The sequence below is a fragment of the Cebus imitator genome, unplaced genomic scaffold, assembly GCF_001604975.1.
Source record: "Cebus imitator isolate Cc_AM_T3 unplaced genomic scaffold, Cebus_imitator-1.0 Scaffold976, whole genome shotgun sequence".
Lineage (NCBI taxonomy): Eukaryota > Metazoa > Chordata > Mammalia > Primates > Cebidae > Cebus > Cebus imitator.
Genome location: NW_016108291.1, coordinates 8,577 through 18,278, shown reverse-complemented (window position 1 = coordinate 18,278; position 9,702 = coordinate 8,577). Strand labels below are relative to the sequence as shown.

Genomic DNA, 9,702 nt, shown 5'->3' with positions numbered 1-9,702 from the left:
ACTTAGCCTCAGTTGATTTTATGAAAATGAAATTACCCTCAAAAATGTGGATGAGACTTTTTGAATGAGTTGAAGGCCTTTGGACAAACTATGAGGCTCCCAAGAGAGGAAAAATTCTGCCTCATGATGACGGTAGCAGCTACAATTTAGGTTACCAGTCTGGCAGCCTGGTCTACAAATTTTAGACTGATGGCTGCAACATTATGACTTTCCAGCTTGCCAGGCCGCCGAGGTGTAATATGTGACATCAATAACTTAAAATTAGGGGTGGAAACAGATGTAAAGAAGCAGGGTTTTCTTAAGTGATTGAAGTTGGTTTGAATTCAAGATTGTTATAACTATATTGTTACATGTAATGCCACAGTAATCCCAAGGAAAATATGCATAAAATATACACAAAAGAAAATGAGAATGCAATTAAAACATGTCACTAGAAAAAAACCCACAGGATCTGAGAGCTGTGTGAGATGGCTGGACAGCCATGGCATCCTATTTCAATAAACACGAGTGTGAGCCATTGGACCCCAAGCAGGAGACTCGAACTGACATGCTGCTGGAGCTTGCAAGGTCAGTTTTCAATAGGATGGACTTTGAAGACTTGGGGCTGGTAGTAGATTGGGACTACCACCTGCCTCCATCAGCTGCCAAGACTGTTGTTGAGAACCTCCCCAGGATAGTCATCAGAGGCTCTCAGCCTGAGCTCAAGTGCCCTGTGTGTCTTTTGGAATTTGAGGAGGAGGAGACTGCCATTGAGATGCCTTGCCATCACCTCTTCCATTCCAGCTGCATTCTGCCTTGGCTAAGCAAGACAAATTCCTGTCCCTAGTGCCACCATGAGCTACGCATTGATGATGACACTTACGTGAGCACAGATGAGATAAGGCTTGAAAACAGCAGCAACAGCAGCAACTGGAGAACCTTCAGGGAGCCATGTACATGTTAGGAGGCTGGGGCTGAGTACTGACCCTCTGAGTCTTCTTTACAAATCTTGAATCCTCATTAAAGGTTTCTTTACCACTTCCCCAAAAATTTTACATGGTTTACAGATTGAAGTGGAAGGAATCAGATGCAGGAAGGATGGTTAATAGCAGTGTCTAGAACTGACACAACCATGCTTCTGCTACATTTTATTGGCTAATATATCAGATCTGCTTATGTTTCAGAGGGTGGAGAGACCTTACCTATTGATGAGGGAGTGGTGGGTCAAACTAAAGAAAACCAAGTGTGATGGAAGATATTTTTGCAGCCCTTTTTGGAAAATACATGCAATCCAAAACATCTACCTGCCAAAAAGGAAGAACACCATCATGCCTTACCTCTTAAGTCTAAGCCCTGCAATTCTATAATATCCTTGGGAAGGACCATGTTTTAGGAAGTAGATGTGGAGTCGAAGCTCTAAATAAAGCTCCATCTACAGCTACAATGTCACTTTATTTTGATGAAATTTTGTATCATTTTTGGTAAAATGGGGGCTCATAAATCTCTCTTCAGGGATCTCTCCAGTGGGAGGATGATGTGCTTCCCTCCTCCACAGTTCTGCTTTACAGATAAGTGGATCTAGGTCTCAGCTTCAATTATTTAAAACACCAGAGACTTGGATGTGTACATGGCACAAAAAGGTGAAAGAATGCTCTCTGTCACTTTCTGTTCTCACTCACTGCACCCTGAACAAGAAGCTGCTCTACCTTGACCTTTTGAATGGGGAGGAGGATCGCACTCCTGCCTAATCTTCAAGCTTGAAGAGCTAAACCTGCTGCCCAAAAAGCATGGTTCATTATAGAGGCTAAACCCTATACCAAGAGCTCTCCCTTTACGTATCATGGCAGAAACTCGATTCCATAAAAAGGCCCAGAGTAATCCTGGCTCAAAAGGTTCAGTGTCATGTCCCTTCCACCAAAATGAAGCCAACATATTCATCACAATATGGAGTATTGATAAGGAAAAAAATAATTACCAAAAAAATTTGACAAATACGTTCTTTTTATTACATCAACTTTTTTGACCTGCAAATATAAAGAAAATAAGCCTGCACAGCAGAAAAAGTTTTGTCTCTAGCAGAGAATCCCCTTTCCAATTGAAAAGCTGGAACCAGAATCACTAGAATGGAGCAAGACTTTCAGGTAGGTCACAGCACTGGGCCTTGGGGCAGCCAGAATTACAGATGGCTCACCTGCTGGGTGACACCAACCTTTTGGCTCTCATTTTTTTGGTTCTCATTGCAAGAAAAAAAAGTTTCAGAGTATCAAGAGACATAGTCAAGCCAAAGAGATTTACTTTATTTTATTCTTTAGAAAATGCAATCTCAAGGATAATCCAGACTGTTATGGGCCAAACTGTATCCCCCAAATTGACATGTTGATGTCCTAACCCCCAGTAACTGAGAAAGTGACTGCATTTGGAGAGGTCTTTAAGGAATTAAATAAGGTAAAATGAGGTCATATGAATGTGCCCTAATTCAATGTGACTAGTGTCCTTATAAAAAGAGAATATTGGGCCAGGTGTGGTGGCTCATGACTGTAATCCCAGCACTTTGGGAGGCCGAGGCAGGTGGATCATGAGGTCAGGAGTTCAAGACCAGTGTAGCCAAGAGGTGAAACTCCGTCTCTACTAAAACTACAAAAGTTAGCCGGGCGAGGTGACGGGTGCCTGTAACCCCAGCTACTCGGGAGGCTGAGGCAGGAGAATGGCTTTATAACCTGGGCAGCAGAGGTTGCAGTGAGCCAAGATTGTGCCACTGCATTCCAGCCTGGGCAACAGGGTGAGACTCCATCTTAAGAAAAAAAAAAGAGAAGATTAGGATACAGACAGATACAGAGGAATGACCATGTGCAGACATAGAGAGAACACATCTACAAGCCAAGGAAAGAAGTCTCAGAAGAAATTAGCACTGCCAACACCATGATCTTAAACTTTTAGCCTCCAGAACTGTGAGATGATGAATTTCTGTTGTTTAGGTCACCCAGTGTGTGGTACTTTGTTATGGCTGCCCTAGAAAATTAAAGCAAACATATGACCCTGCCCAATGCAGAGTTTTGCCTGACTCCACTCTGGCTCCAATTCGATCAAGGTCTATATGCGCTGAGACCTTTCCAGCTCCTCACCAGACATGACAAAGAATGTCATGTCCAGCTTTTGGGGTCCCTGATTGCAATGAGAGGCAGCTCCTAAAGGGGAAGAGCTTTGGGGTGACCAAGGCCTCATAGATTTTATTTCTGTTGGACCACTTGGCTTCAGTCCCCTGACCACAATGATCCATGGGACTGGATTCACCTGACATTTATGTCTTCTTTTCTTGGGTTTCTACAAATGGTCTCTGGTTGAGATGGAGGGAAAAGACACAGGGATTCATAATCTCCGACTACCCAGTGGTCTCCCCTAACTTGCACTTAGAGACAAAACGGCCATTTCTCTAAATTCCTGGGGATGTGGCCAATATAAGTAACAGAGTACAGGGAGATGCCTTGAACAGAGTTCCATGGAAGGGTGGCTGGTGCCCTCTAGATTCTTTGTCTACACCTGTTGGGCTTTCTTTAGCGTGAAATGTCCCAGAGGCAGCCACATTCTTAGCTTGGATCCTTAAAACAAAGTGTGTGAAGGTCTTAGCCCTGGCCAAATGAGCACTGAGTTCAAGAAAGACTGGGATATCTTGTAAATATTGGGACACTTTACTCCTGAATCTTGAATCCTGAATCCTGGAAGTTAGTTTCTAACCAGGGAGGCAGGTGTCATTATATCTGGTCTACCTCTGTGAGGCCTCTTGTCCCTCTGCCCTTCCCATCTCTCTACCCCATTAATTCCAGAACAGATAGAAACATTCTGCCTTCTTTGATGCCTCTTGCTATAAACTTCAATGGCATTTGATTGAATTAATAAATGAAATCAACTTTAATAAAAGATGAGGTTTAAAGAATGGCATTTGACATAGGTTTAGAATGAATAAATGGATCAAGTAATGAATTTTGAGAAAATGAATGTAAAACTTATCTATACAAGGATTAAATGTCTTTTAATGCATCAGAAGCATAGCGGAGAAGGTGCCACCAGGTCTGATCACACCCAATGCATCATGGAGCCTTTATTTTCGGAGCATTTTGGACACACAGCAATAAGATGACTCCATATTCTGAGAACCTAGGCAGAGCCTGTGGCATTCCAGCAATCGCTGCCCTGCAAGGCTTTTCCTTCTTGCAAGCTCCCATTTGCAAAGACCCTCCTGGATCTTGTGAGTAGAGGTCACCTCCCTTCTCAGGGATCTTACACAAGTCCTCTTGATGAGACCCTCATGCAACCTCCGTGTTGAGAACGCATTCGTGGGACATTCGCAGTATTTCCTGCTCTGCAACCACCCTGCAGTGTTCCACGGTTTCACAGTACTCTCAGATGGTCTTTACCTTAGGCCTCCTGTTACCGCTTCATTTCTATTTGACTGCACCAATATTTGATATAGTTTAGTTCGGGGTATGAATTTCAGTGTACAATAAGCAAAGCAAGCTTGTAATTATTTAACTAGAAATAACATAGATCTGCCCCTGGCCATCTTGACCCACAAATTCCCAGTGGTATTTTATTAACTTGACTGTGGAATTAATAAATGATTCTAAATTAATACAAAAAAAATGGAATCACAAATGTGTGAATGCACAGAAGTGTGAATGAAGGGCACTGCACGCAAGAAAAAAAGGTGTGCACATGAAGAAATTCTTCATTCTAGGTTTTTACTGATCTCTGGTCAAGATGGGGTAAAAGTCCAAATATTTGCTTTCCTCACATGGTCAAATGATTCAGCATAAAAGACAACTGATTAAACACAATTATCTGTGTTTTAAATATATTAGAAAAAAATAAATAGGGATAAATAATCCTACCATCACTAAGATTTTGAGTTATAATAAAGCCTAGAAATGTATCTTTTGTTCCTAATTGTAATGATTGTAGGATTGCAGCATTTGGCTTTCAAAAGATCATTTAAAACAACTCAAATGAATTTTCTAACAAACTCTACAGCAGGACCACAACTAAACCTATGAGCAGTAGTAGAAATAAACAATGACACTGCCTTTAAAATTTCATTTTGAAAAACATGTTTTGAAAGTGGCTGATTGGTTCCTAATTTAACCACTACTGTTAAGTCATAATTTTTTTTTGAGATGGACGCTTGCTCTGTTGCCAAGCTGCAGTGCAGTGGCGTGATCTCAGCTCACTGCAATCTCTACCTCCTGTGTTCAAGTGATTCTCCTGCCTCAGCCTCCTGAATAGCTGGGAATACAGATGTGCAACACCACACCCAGCTAATTTTTGTATTTTTAGTAGAGATGAAGTTTCACGATGTTGGCCAGGATGGTCTCAATCTCCTGACCTGGTGATCCACACACCAGGGATCCCTCCCAAAGTGCTGGGATTACAGGTGTGAGCCACCACGCCTGGTAGAGTCATTGTAAATTTTATGTATTTTATTTTTGTAATGCAAGTGCTTCTCTCTGCTATCTGGTAAAATAAAATGTCAAGCCAGGCATGGTGATGCATGCCTTGTAGTCCCAAGTATTTAAGAGGCTGAGGCAGGAGGATTCCTTCAGCCCAGGGGTTCAAGGCTGCAGCAAGCTATGATGGTGCCACTGCATTCCAGCCTGGGCGACAGAGTGAGAATAAAATGTTAATGTAAAATCTTAGTGTTAGCAGTTCAACCTTGAACTGATTATGTGAGATCCTATTTGAGAGAAACTGTTATGTATAATGAAGTTTGGAGAATCTCAACAAGAAATAAATGCCAATCTTGTTTCTAATTTACAAACTAAAAGGAAATTCCATAAACCTTTAATGCTAAGCCAAATCACTGTAGAATGAATGACAAAAAATTATCGTACAAAATGTAACCAGCTGCTAGGTGTATCTGAATATTAATTAGAAAAAAAGATGAATGAAAGACATGTTCTAGAAAGATAAAAACTGTAAGAGAACTGTAAAAGCTTATCAAGCCCTTGGCTGGAGTTACACAAAGTTGCTACTCATCTCTGCATTGAGATGAGCATGGTGGCTACTTCTTAAAGTTGATACAAGGATTAAGTGTGTTTTAATGCATCAAAAGCACAAAGTTGCTACTCATCTCCGCATTGAGATGAGCATGGTGGCTACTTCTTAAAGTTGATACAAGGATTAAATGTGTCTTAATGCATCAAAAGCACAAAGTTGTTACTCATCTCTACATTGAGATTAGCATGGTGGCTACTTCTTAAAGTTGATGCAAGGATTAAATGTGTTTTAATGCATCAAAAGCACCTAGAAAAGTGCCTGAGACATAGTAAGTTCCAAAGTCTCTGTAAATAAATAAAAAAAATATAAAAGCAATGCTAAGTTCAAGGTCCTGATCCTCTACTCAGGAGGCTAAGTGGGAGGATCACCTTAAGCCCAGGAGTTCAAGGGTGCAGGAAGCTATGATGGTGCCACTGCACTCCAGCCTGGGCAACAGAGTGAGGCCCCATGTATAAAAAATTAATTAATTAATTAAATGATGTTAACTTCAAATCTCACTGTTAGCAGTTCAACCTTGAACTGATTATTTGAGGGTTTTTTTTGTTTTTTTTTTTTCAGACGTCGTTTTGCTCTTGTTGCCCAGGCTGGAGTGCAATGACACAATCTCAGCTCTCTGCAACCTCTGCCTCCCGGGTTCAAGCAATTCTCCTGCCTCAGCCTCCTGTGTAGCTGGAATGACAGGCACCTGCCACCACACCCAGCTAATTTTTGTATTGTTAGTAGAAACAGAGTTTCACCATGCTGGCCAGGCTGATCTCAAACTCCTGACCTCAAGTGATACACCAGCCCCAGCTTCCCAAATTGCTGGGATTATAGGCCACTGTGTCTGGCCTTGAGATCTTATCCAAGAGACGCTGTTGTGTACAATAAAACTTAGGGAATATCAACAAGAAGTAAATGACAAGCTTGTTTCTAAATTACAAACTAAAAGGAAATTCTGTAAACCTTTAATGCTAAGCTAAATCATGGTAGAATGAATGACCAATAATTATCCTACAAAACATACCAGCTGCTAGGTGTATCTGAATATTAATAAGAGAAAAGATGAATGGAAGAAATGTTTTAGGAACAAAAACTATAAAAGAACTATAGAAACTTATCAAAGTTCTTAAAATTGAAACAAGGATTAAATGCGTTTGAATGCACCAAAAGCACCTAGGAGAGTGCCTGAGACATAGGAAGTGCTCAAGTCTCTGTAAATAAATAAAATATATTTAAAAGTGATGCTAAATTCAAAGTCCTCTGCACATGCCCAAAAATTCTGTTCATCTTCCACTTACAATCCACAGTGAAATGTTTCTGATGAATTGAATGAAATGTGTGAGATGTTTATCATCTTTTGCATGAACTTTGGTACATTATACAACATTCTTCTCTTATGTTGTAACAAACAATTTACCAACGGAACACAGGCTTAACTTGTTTTTAATTTTTTTATTGGTTTATTTATTTTTTTGAGACAGAGTCTCGCTCTGCTACCCAGGCTGGAGGGCAGTGGGGTGATCTCGGCTCACTGCAACCTCTGCCTCCTGGGTTCAAATGATTCTTCTGCCTCAGCCTCCTGAGTGGCTGAGATTACAGACTTGTGCCACCACACCCAGCTAATTTTTGTATTTTTAGTAGAGACTAGGCTTTACCATGTTGGTCAGGCTAGTCTCCAACTCCTGGTTTTATAGGGGAAATCTATCAGAAAAATAAACAAAAGTCAGGAAAACAAAAACAAAAACAAAAACAAAAACAGAAGTTTCCATACCAATTCCCACAGCAATAACAATGCCTTTGCTATCCTTAGAGATCCCCCTCATCCTGATTTCGTAGTAATCCTGTTCATACCTTTAAAACATAACCCCCATGCATATATCTCTAAAACAATATAGGTTATCTTAAACTTCATATAAATTTTGAATTTGTTATACAAATGGAATCGTGCTATGTGTATTCTTATGAGACCTTATTTTAGCTCAAACATAGGTTTACTAAGTTGTTATAGGTGTCTCTAAAGGGTTCTTGTTTTATTATTTGTAGAATCACATTGCATAAATAAACCACACATTAATTCTTTTCTGTTTGTGGTCATTTTGTTTTCAGATTTTAAAAAGTACAAACAATGCTGTTATAAGCCTTCTTGCACATGTATGTTGGTGCACACGTACACTGGTGCACAATGTTGGAGCACAGATCTCCCACAACTTTATGCCTAGGAATGGAATTACTGGTGTATGTGTATAATATCCCACCCAAAGAGATGATGTCCTAGATAAAGTGACTGTACCAATTTGCACTATGGCAAGCAGTGTGCGTCAACTCTTGATGGTCCTTATTCTCACCAATATTTGGAATAGTCAGTGATTTTAATTTAGAAATTCTAGTGGATTTGTCATGACATCTCATTATGTTTCTTTCCTCACACTTTATTAAGATACAAATCACATATCGTTCACCATTTAAAGTATATAATTCAATGTTTTCTTCACATATTCAGATTTTTAAATCATCATATTTAATTTTAGAACATTCTCATCATCCCAAGATGATGACTTTAGAATATGTCTCTCTATAAAATGAAGTTAATCCATACATTTTGCACTTTGGCTTCATGAATGTTTTCTCTATCATTGGCAACTTTTCAAGTTTGAGAAGCACCTTTCCAAGTTCTTTTAAAAATTATACTTTTAGGCCAGGCGCAGTGGCTCATGCCTGTAATCCCAGCACTTTCGGAGGCTCAAGCGGGCCAGTCACCTGAATTCGGGAGTTTGAGACCAGCTTGACCAACATGGAGAAAACCTGTCTCTACTAAAAATACAAAAAAATTAGCCGAGCATGGTGGCACATGCCTGTAATCCCAGCTACTCGGGAGGCTGAGGCAGGAGAATCATTTAAACCTGGGAGGCAGAGGTTGCAGTGAGCCGAGATTGCACCATTGTACTCCAGCCTGGGCAACAAGAGTGAAACTGTGTTTCAGGAAAAAAAGTATATATTTTTAATAAAAATTATGTTCAACAAACAGATTTGGAAAACTGACAAATTTTGTCACATTGAGACTTATAATTCATGAATATGGAATGTTTCTTTATTAAATATCCTTAAAGCATTGTTTACATTTGTGTACTTTTTAGTAAATTTATTCCAAAGTTCTTGAAGTATTTTGCTAGCGTTCATAGTATCTCTTTCTTTGTTGGATTTGTTTAAGTACTGGTGGTGGTATGTGTGTGCTGGGTTCCAGCCCAAGCTGGGGTCCCAGGGGAGTCAGTGGACGGGTGGCGGGTAGCTGAAAGAACACTCAAGAAATTATGGCAAGTGGGACATAGCTTTACTTCTCTCGGCATACGAGCTAGTGAGCAAGCAAGCACTATTCATAGCGTTAGCAGGGCAGTTATACTTTTTACAGACAATACTTCCAAGCAAAGCACGAGCTCATGTGAGTAGTCACATTACCTGCCTATGTGGCATGGTTACACAATGCATTGGTTTATGCACCTGAACCCACAGTGTCATGCTGCACCGGAAGGCTGCCTGGGCCCACTCCTGACTGAAGCACCGCCATCCTCCTTACACTGCACTCCCTAGGCTGAGGGCATCTTCCGGGTAGGGACACGTGCATAGGGTGGACTCCTGAGCCTAAAACCCACAACAAAAATACAGAGAGCAACAGCTCACTACTAAGATTCCAGCTAT

At 40.5% G+C, this 9,702-nt stretch overlaps 1 pseudogene; it reads left to right on the top strand.

The window, feature by feature from the left end:
* The first annotated feature begins 481 nt into the window (after positions 1-481).
* On the top strand, positions 482-957 carry LOC108298498 (annotated as a pseudogene).
* The last annotated feature ends 8,745 nt before the right edge of the window (positions 958-9,702 follow it).